The following is a 9,331-nucleotide window of genomic DNA, read 5'->3' on the forward strand; positions in this document are numbered from 1 at the left end:
AGGGGAGGGGAGGGGAGGGGAGGGGAGGGGCCTTGGGACCCTTGGTCAATAAATGGAAAGGAGAGGAGAGAGAGGGTGATAGTGAGGAGTAAAAGGTAAGAGAGTGAAAAGTAAGAGAGCGAGGTGGGGGCCTAACAGCCCCTTTTATGGTCTTTACTGTTGCTAGGTAACTGGGGAGGAGTTTAGCTGGAAGGTCCGAAGCTTGGGCCATTGCCTACATGACTTCTAGCCATGCTTCTCTTCTGGGAGCTGTGGGGGGCAGTAAGTTGGGCAGGAGCCAGAGTACCAGGAGCATGAAGGAACTCCTACTATGTCATGCAGGTGAATTATTAATCAGCCTTTTCGGGGCTCAGACCTCAGCTCAACTGGAGACCAGCCTGTCTGTGCATAGCCCAATGCCCCACAGGATATTAGCCCTATATCGAATGTGGAATTAGTGTACATTTTTTTCCCAATCTGTAGGTTGCCAATTTTTCTCATTGACTATGTCCTTTGCCTTAAAAAAGCTTTCCAGTTTCATGAGGTCCCATTTATCAATTCTTGATCTTAGAGCAAGAGCCATTGGAGTTCTGTTGAGAAAATTTCCCCCCTGTGCCAATGAGCTCAAGGCTCTCTCCCACTTTCTTTTCTATTAGATTCGGTGTATCTGGTTTTATGTTAAGGTCCTTGATCTACTTGGACTTGAGCTCTGTGCAAGGTGACAAATATGGGTCTATCGTCAGTTTTCTACATACAGGCAGCCAGTTAGACCAGCATCATTTATTGAAAATGCATCCTATTTTCTGTCCTTTATTTTTGGTGTGTTTTTCAAAGATCAATTGTCCATAAGTGTGTGATTTTATTTCTGGGTCTTCTACTCTATTCCATTGATTAACATATCTGTCTCTATACCAATAGCATGCAGTTTTTATCACTATTGCTCTGTAGTGAAGCTTGAGATCAGGTGTAATGCCCCACCCCACCCCCCAGCCTGAAGCAGGCTGATCCAGACCTTGACCTTGCTGCCACTAAGAAGATTACCTAGGGTGGAGCCTTTCTCCCTAGATCACTCTATTGTTCAGCCACTACTGCTGTCCTCCTTCAAGACACTGCTACCTGCTGAGAGGCTGCTGAGCTATTCTGGAGACTACAACCTATCCTGCACATCGTTACCTGCAGCTGGTTCCAGGCTCCAAGAATGGATTAGTGGGGGGGGAGCCTCACCCCCTTTATAAGCACATTTACCATTAAAGATTTGAGCTTTAATCAGGAATCTTGACTTTCCTCCATTTTTCTCTTGACCACCTAGTTCCCCTCTCTTTTCAGCCACGGCTTGCCTCCCAGGTAAAACCCAGTCCATGTGAGCCACGGGTAGGTTTCCAACATTCTGGCACCCGGGCCAGGGACCTAGGGAATGGCAGAAAAACACTGGAGGAACGCTGCTTGGTGTGCAGCTCCATGGGAAGAAAAAGAAAAGGATCTTATCGGGCACCGAAGCAACAGGTACACATGCTAGCACTAGCTTAAAACTTCATTTTTTAAAGTGTTGCTAGAGGTGCGGGAGGATACGGGCTAAGTTTGGAATAAGTGCTAACCCAACGCTGGTTTCCACTTAGGTTCAGCAGCGAATTATTCGGAACTAGGAACTGATCGGGCGATTGTCCGCAGTTTTCAAAAACTGCTTTAGGCGAGAGGGAAAAGGGTTTAAATTAAATAATCAGGCAGATGTCCACAGTCAGGAGCTGCATCAGGCAGCAGGAACAGGGTTTGTAATAATAAAATAATATAGAGGAAAATGGATTTTGAAACTCTCCCAGAAGCAGAGAAAAATTCGGGGGACACCCTGCCTTTTTCTCTCTGGCCCCTACAGCAGAAGTTCTCTGCCCTCTGTGTATTGTATAATGTCTAGTCTAATGTCTGGTGCACCAGGTGTCCATCCATGTGTGTTCATGTCTAGTTGTCTGAATGACTGAATGTTCTGTATTTCATGTTGGAAAATAAAGATGGCTAAAACTTTATCTGCTGGTTCAGCAAAGCCGAGACTGGCCACACACTTTAGCCAAGGATCAGGCACAGCAGGGGAGCCACTGCTGGAAAAGCTGCTCTCAAAGAAAGGGTGTCTGCAGCCTCTTAGTTTTGGGGCAAAAAAGCTGATAGATGGTTTTTTCCTGGAGGGTTCTCTGCAATCATGATTAATGTGTTTGGCAAATGACAAGGTGCTTTATTTAATCTTATAATTATAGCTAGAAAAATTGAAATTCTTTGATTGGTCTAAAGTTATTAGACTTGTGTAGCCGCTTCATTTGGTTTTTTATTGGTCTTAGAGGTGTAATATGATCTGCGTGTCTTCATCGTATAGTATTAGCTTATAAGTTATTGGGTATGATCAAAAAGGTGTTACACTGGTTACTATAAAGTTAGCTTTAAATTGGTAACCTAGGTTTGGAGTCTTTCCAACCCGTGGAATAAGGCAGACAGAGAGTCTGGGCCTCTAAGGATACTTCTAGTTGAGATAATATTTAATGTGATTCTTATCCTAGAAAGTAGAATTAAAGGTAAGATTTAAAGCAATGTCTCTTTAATGAAGCATTAAAATTTGCCATCCTATTCTAGCAAAAAATTTACTTCATTTTGTAAGGAATTTGGCATCAAACATAAAACTGGAATTCCTTTTAACCCCATGGGACAAGGAATAGTTGAACGTGCTCATCACACTTTGAAAAATTGGCTATATAATCTCGTTCTTCATATATTCAAAACAGTAATGGTTTAAGATAATATTTTGGTATTTTTGGAAAATGTGCATGTCAAATTGTAAAAAATTTGCTCTTGGTATCCTCAGTTCCTACCTGTTTCCACATAATGGTGTTAATTCTTGAGGACCTATACTTAATCAATTGCTGCAAATGAATGCTCTTATATGCACATGTGACTATTAATAACTTTTCATGCTTTCTAGTTACAACTGCTCTTCAAGAGAAACAATTGAAAGAGTAATTAGCCACTGCCCTTGTTATATTAAAACTGACTATAACAGTCAAGTATTTGAGATGTTTCGTCAACAATTTAATAATTCTCAAAGACAGGATATTGTAGAACTTTAAAACTCTTCTTCTTAAAAAACAAAGAAAAGGGGAAATTATATCCCCATGCACATTATTTAAATCATACTTTTATTTTAAGAATTTTAAAATTTGGATGTCAACGAACTTAATAAATGCCTCATAGTTATCTTAAAACCATACATAATCATGTCTAGGTGAGATGAAAAGGATCTACTTATTGGCATATGGCTTGATCCTGAACAGCTACCTTATTGGGAAAGGGAAAAGCATAGGTTCTCTTCACAGAACGCTGCAGAAGCATGACGGTTAATTCGTGTGACAAGCTGACAGGTGAGTTTGCTGAGTGCCCTGAGTGTAGTGACAAGATAGCTGAATTGGGTATATGTTTTTGACCCACCTTTGTTTACCATTTTCCCAGTTTGGACAAGCTAAGCTGCCTTGCTTCAAGCTTTTTAAACCTTATGGGACATAGAACAATAGAGACCTTGTAATCTGACTTAGAAAGATTAGTCACAAGAAAGAGTTATGGTGATTCTTCTCCTTTCCTCATTGTGACCAATTATTCTAACTCTGTCTTGGACTGGTCTAGTAATAATTCCAGTATTAGAAATCCCTAGAGAAGATAGCTAAAATCTTAATTACCTAGCAAAGTTAATTTGGAGCACAGCCTCCACTCTCAGAGAAGCTGCAGCCTTTCTTCAATTCTCAAAGTCACCTCCCCCACACCGGGAGCTCTAAGTCTAAGCTTGATCATAGCTAATTTGCAATTGAATGGAGTACCTGGACTTCCCCCAAAGAGGCTTTTGTACTGTTGCTTTTCACTGTCTCCCATTGTTTTTCAAGCAGGTTAGTCAACGCCCCTCAACCTGACTGCAGCAGGTGTGCAGCCTCCCCTCCAACAGCGCAGATGGCAGTTATTAATCTTCATGAAGAAGCATTCTAAGTACATATTGTGGCTTTGGTCCTCAATTGGGAATAAGGTGTGCTATGAGGGCAAGACAGTCAAAGATGGGCACCCAGATCTCGGAACCATACCAATCTAAGACAGAGGTACATGCCAAAAGGCCGTGGCTGTTGATAACAAACCACAGAGCCATGTTCTGTGTGAAATAAACACAAACAAGCTGCATGTAGCCTCAATGACGGAATTTGGATGGTTCGGGAAGATCTAAGATTTCCTAAGACAGGCACGGCCGCCAGCCACCATAACTCCCAGGCAGGACTATAGAGCATAAATAAATTTTATGCCTCAGTCCAGCTTTTTTTTAATATTAATAACAGGGGGAAAATGTAACCTCCCCCACCCCCCCAGCCTGAAGCAGGCTGATCCAGAGCTTGACTTTGCTGCCACTAAGAAGATTACCTAGGGTGGAGCCTTTCTCCCTAGATCACTCTATTGTTCAGCCACTGCTGCTGTCCTCCTTCAAGACACTGCTACCTGCTGAGAGGCTGCTGAGCTATTCCAGAGACTACACCCTATTCTGCAGCTGCAACTGGTTCCAGGCTCCAAGAATGGATTAGCTGGGAATGGGCCTCACCCCTTTTATAAGCACATTTGCCATTAAACATCTGAGCTTTGATCAGGAATCTTGACTTACCTCCATTTTTCTCTCGACCACCTAGTTCCCCTCTCTTTTCAGCCCCAGCTTGCCTCCCAGGTGAAACCTGGTCCATGTGAGCCATGGGTTGGCTTCCAACAATCAGAGATGGTGATTCCCCCAGCCATTATTTTATTGCTAAGAATTTAATCATTTTGGCTATTCTGTTGGGGGGGGTTGTTTGTTTGTTTGTTTGTTTTGACTTTCCAGATGATTTTAAGAATTGCTTTTTCCATGTCTTTGAAGAATTGTGTTGTGATTTTGATGGAGATTATATTGAATCTGAAGATTGTCTTTGGTACAATTGCCATTTTTATTATATTAAATCTGCCAATCCATGAGCATGGGAGATCTCTCCATTTTCTGAGATCTTCGATTTCTTTCTTGAAGTACTTGAAGTTATTATCGTACAGTTCTTTCACTTGTTTAGAGTTACCACAAGATATTTTATATTATTTGTGGCTATTGTGAAGGGAGTTGTTTCCCTAATTTCATTCTCAACCAATTTATCATTTGTATATTTAAAAAGCTACTAATTTGATTTCATTTTATGTCCATCAACTTTTCCGAAGTTGTTTTTCAGCTGGAGAAATTCTCTGGTAGAATTTTGGGGGTTGCTTATGTATACTCTCATATCATCTGCAAATAGTGATACATTTATTTCTTCTTTGCCAATTTGTATCCCTGTACTGGCTAGTTTTGTGTCAACTTGACACAGCTGGAGTTATCACAGAGAAAGGAGCTTCAGTTGAGGAAATGCCTCCATGAGACCCAACTGTAAGGCATTTTCTCAATTAGTGATCCAGGGGGAAAGGCCCCTTGTGGGTGGGACCATCTCTGGGCTGGTAGTCTTGGTTCTATAAGAGAGCAGGCTGAGCAAGCCAGGGAAAGCAAGCCAGTAAAGAACATCCTTCCATGGCCTCTGCATCAGCTCCTGATCCCTGCCCTGCTTGAGTTCCAGTCCTGACTTCCCTGGTGATAAAAGCTAAATAAACCCTTTCCTCCCCAAACTGCTTCTTGGTCATGATGTTTGTGCAGGAATAGAAACCCTGACTAAGACAATCCCCATGATCTCTTTTTGTTGTCTTATTGTTTAGTTAGCACTTCAAGTATTATATTGAATAGATATAGGGAGAGTGGGCATCCTTGCCTTGGCCCAATTTTAATGGGATTGCTTCACATATCTCTCCATTTAATTTGATATGGGCTATTGGTTTGGGTTTGCTGTATATTGCTTTATTAATTTTAGGTATGGGCTTTGAACTCCTGGTCTCTGCAATATTTTTAACAAGGAGGGGTGTTATATTTTGTAAAATACTTTTTCTGCATCTAAGGAGATGTTCATGTGAATTTTTTCTTTGAATTTGTTTATATAGTGGATTACATTAATGGATTTTCATGCAATGAACCAACCTTGCTTCCCTAGGATGAAGCCTACTTGATTGTGGTGAATTATGATTTGGGTGTGTTCTTGGATTCGGTTTGCAGGAATTTTATTCAGTATTTTTGCATTGATAATCATAAGGGAAACTGGGCTGAAGTTCTCTTTCTTTGTTGGGTCTTTGTGTGGTTTGGATATCAAAGTAATTGTAACTTCATAGAATGAGTTAGGTGGTGTTCCTTCAGTTTCTATTTTATGGAATACGTTGAAGAATATTGGTATCAGATCTTCTTTGAAGGTCTGGTGGAATCCTACACTACATCAGGCCCTGGGCATTTTTTGGTTGGGAGGTTTTTAATGACTTCTTCTATTTCCTTGTATGATATCGGCCTGTTTAGATAGTTAATCCGCTCTTGATTTATCTTTGGTATGTGTTATCTGTCTAAAAAAAACATGCATTTCATCTCAATTTTCCCATTTTGCTGAGTATAAGCTTTTATATTAGGAACTGACGGTTTTTTGAAATTCCTCAGTTTCTCTTATTATGTCTATCTTTTCATTTCTGATTTTGTTAATTTGCATACTGCCTCTGGGCCCTTCAGTTAGTATGGCCAGGGGTTTTTCTATTTTGTTGATTCTCTCAAAGAACCTGCTTTTGGTTTTATTGATTCTTTGTATTGTTCTCTTTGTTTCTATTTGGTTGGTTTGCTCCCTAAATTTGACTATTTCTTGCCTTCTACTCCTCTTAGGTGAGTTTGCTTCTTTTTTTCTAGAGCTCTCAGGTGTGCTGTTGAATTGTTGGTATAAGATCGCTCCAGTTTGTTCACCAGGGCAACTTAGTGGTATGAATTTTCCTCTTAGCACTGCTCTCATTGTGTCCCATAAGTTTGGGTATGATGTGTCAAATTTTTCATTAAACTCCAGGGAGTCTTTAATTTCTTTCTTTATTTCTTCTTGGCCAAGTTATCATTGAGTAGAGAGTTGTTCAGTTTCCATGGGTATGTGGGCTTTCTGTTGTTTTTGCTGTTATTGAAGAGTAACTTTAGGCCATGGTGATCTGATAGGATGCATGGGATTATTCAATCTTCTTGTATATGTTGAGGATTGTTTTACAACCAATTATATGGTCAATTTTAAGCAGGTACCATGAGGTGCTGAGAAGAAAGTGTATCCTTTTGTTTTAGGGCGAAATGTTCTGTAGATATCTGTTATATCCATTTGGTTCATAATCTCTCTTAGTTTCACTGTGTCTCTATTTAATTTCTGTTTCAATGACATGTCCATTGGCGAGAGTGGGCTGTTGAAGTCTCCCATAATTATTTTATGGTGTTCAATGTGTGTTTTGAGCTTTAGTAAATTTTCATTTATTAATAATATATTTATTATTAATGTGGGTGCTCTTACATTTGGGGCCTATACATTCAGAATTGAGACTTTCTCTTGGTGGATTTTTCCCCTTGATAAATATGAAGTGTCCTTCCTCACTAAGCTTAATAAATTTTGGTTGAAAGTCTATTTTATTGGATATTAGAATGGTAACTCCAGCTTGTTTCCTGGGACCATTTGCTTGGAAGACCTTTTTCCATCCTTTTACTCTAAGATAACATCTGTCCTTGTTATTGAGGTCTGTTTCTTGTATGCACACAAAATTCTGGCTCTTTTTTGCATATCCAGTCTGTCAGGTTATGTCTTTTGAGTCCATTCATATTGAAAGATACTAAAGAGAGATGACTGTTGGTTCCTGATATGTTTGTTTTTGTAGGTGGCTTTATGTCCTTGTGGTTCTCTCCTTTTGGCTTTGTTGTGTGACAATTAAGACCTTGTCCTTTCCTTGGTGCAGGTGCCTTCCTTGTGTTGGAGTTTTCCTTCTATGATCTTCTGTAGAGCTGAATTGATAGACACTGTTTGAATTTGGTTTTGTCCCAGAATATTTTTGTTTCTCCATTTATGTTGATTGAGAGTTTTGCTGCGTATAGTAGCTTGGGCTGGCATTTGTGTTCCCTTAGAGTCTGCATGTACTCTGACCAGGCTTTTCTGGCTTTCATAGTCTCTGTTAAGAAGTCTGGTGTAATTCTGATAGATATACTATTGTATGTTACTTGGCCTTTCTTCCTTGAAGCTTTTAATATTCTTTCTTTGTTCTATGCATTTAGTGTTTTGATTCTTATGTGATGAGAGGAATTTCTTTTCTGGTCCCACTTACTTGGTGTTCTACAGAATTCTTGTATCTTTATGGCCATCACTTTCTTTAGGTTGGGGAAGCTTTCTTCTATGATTTTTTGAAGATATTTTAAAGTCCTTTGATCTGGGAATCTTCATTCTCCTGTATTCTGGTTATTCTTAGATTTGGTTTTTTCATTGTGTCCTGAATTTCCTGGATGCTTTGGGTTAGGAGGTTTGGGGGGGGGTTCTTTTGTTTTGTTTTGGTTTTGGGGTTTTTTTGTTTTGTTTTGTTTTAAATTTTGAATATTCTTTGACAGTTGTACCAATCTCTTCTAAGGTATCTTCTACACTTGAGATTCTCTCTTCTATCTCTTGTATTCTGTTGGTGACTTAAATCTGTAATTCCTGACCTCTTTCCTAAGTTTTTCATTTCAAGGTTTGGCCTCCATTTGTGTTTTCTTTATTGCTTCTACTTCCACTTTTATGTCTTAGATTGTTGTATTCAATTCTTTCACCTGCCTACCTGTGTTTTCCTGTATTTCTTTCAGTGAGTTATTGATATCCTCCTTAAAGGACTCTATTATCTTCATGAGATAGAATTTTAGGTCAGCTTCCTGATTTTCAGGTGTGTTGATGTATTCAGGGCTTGCAGTGGTACAACAAATTGCTTCTGATGATGCTCATATATATTGGCTTCTGTTGCTTATGGTTTGGGCTTGCTTATCACCATCTGGATATCCCTGGTGTTTGTGGGTCTGGGTGACACTGTCTGAAGTCTAATTCTTTTGTTGTTGGGTTGCTTCAGGTGTCTCTGTAGGCCTGCAGCTCTGGCTGAATCAGACCACCTGTGGGACCTTCCAACTGTGGGTTCTTCAGAGGTGCGAAGCTGTGGATCTGTTCCTGATCTCCTGGGAAGCCTTCAGATTGATGTTCTTCAGTGGAGCAGTCAAGCTGTTGTCCTGTGTGAAAATGTTCTCCAAGGGGTACTGTGGACTGTCGTTTCTGTTTCCCTGTATGCAGCAGAACTCCAGGGAGGCTTTAAGTTTGTCAGGTCAGTTGCTCTGCATGCCTTCAAACTGTAGTGTCAATGCTCTGAGTACAGCAGATCCTCTATGGTGGCTCAGGATATGGTGTCTTCATGGGAG

The sequence above is a fragment of the Mus caroli genome, unplaced genomic scaffold (genome assembly GCF_900094665.2).
Source record: "Mus caroli unplaced genomic scaffold, CAROLI_EIJ_v1.1 scaffold_16627_1, whole genome shotgun sequence".
Taxonomy (NCBI): Eukaryota; Metazoa; Chordata; class Mammalia; order Rodentia; family Muridae; genus Mus; species Mus caroli.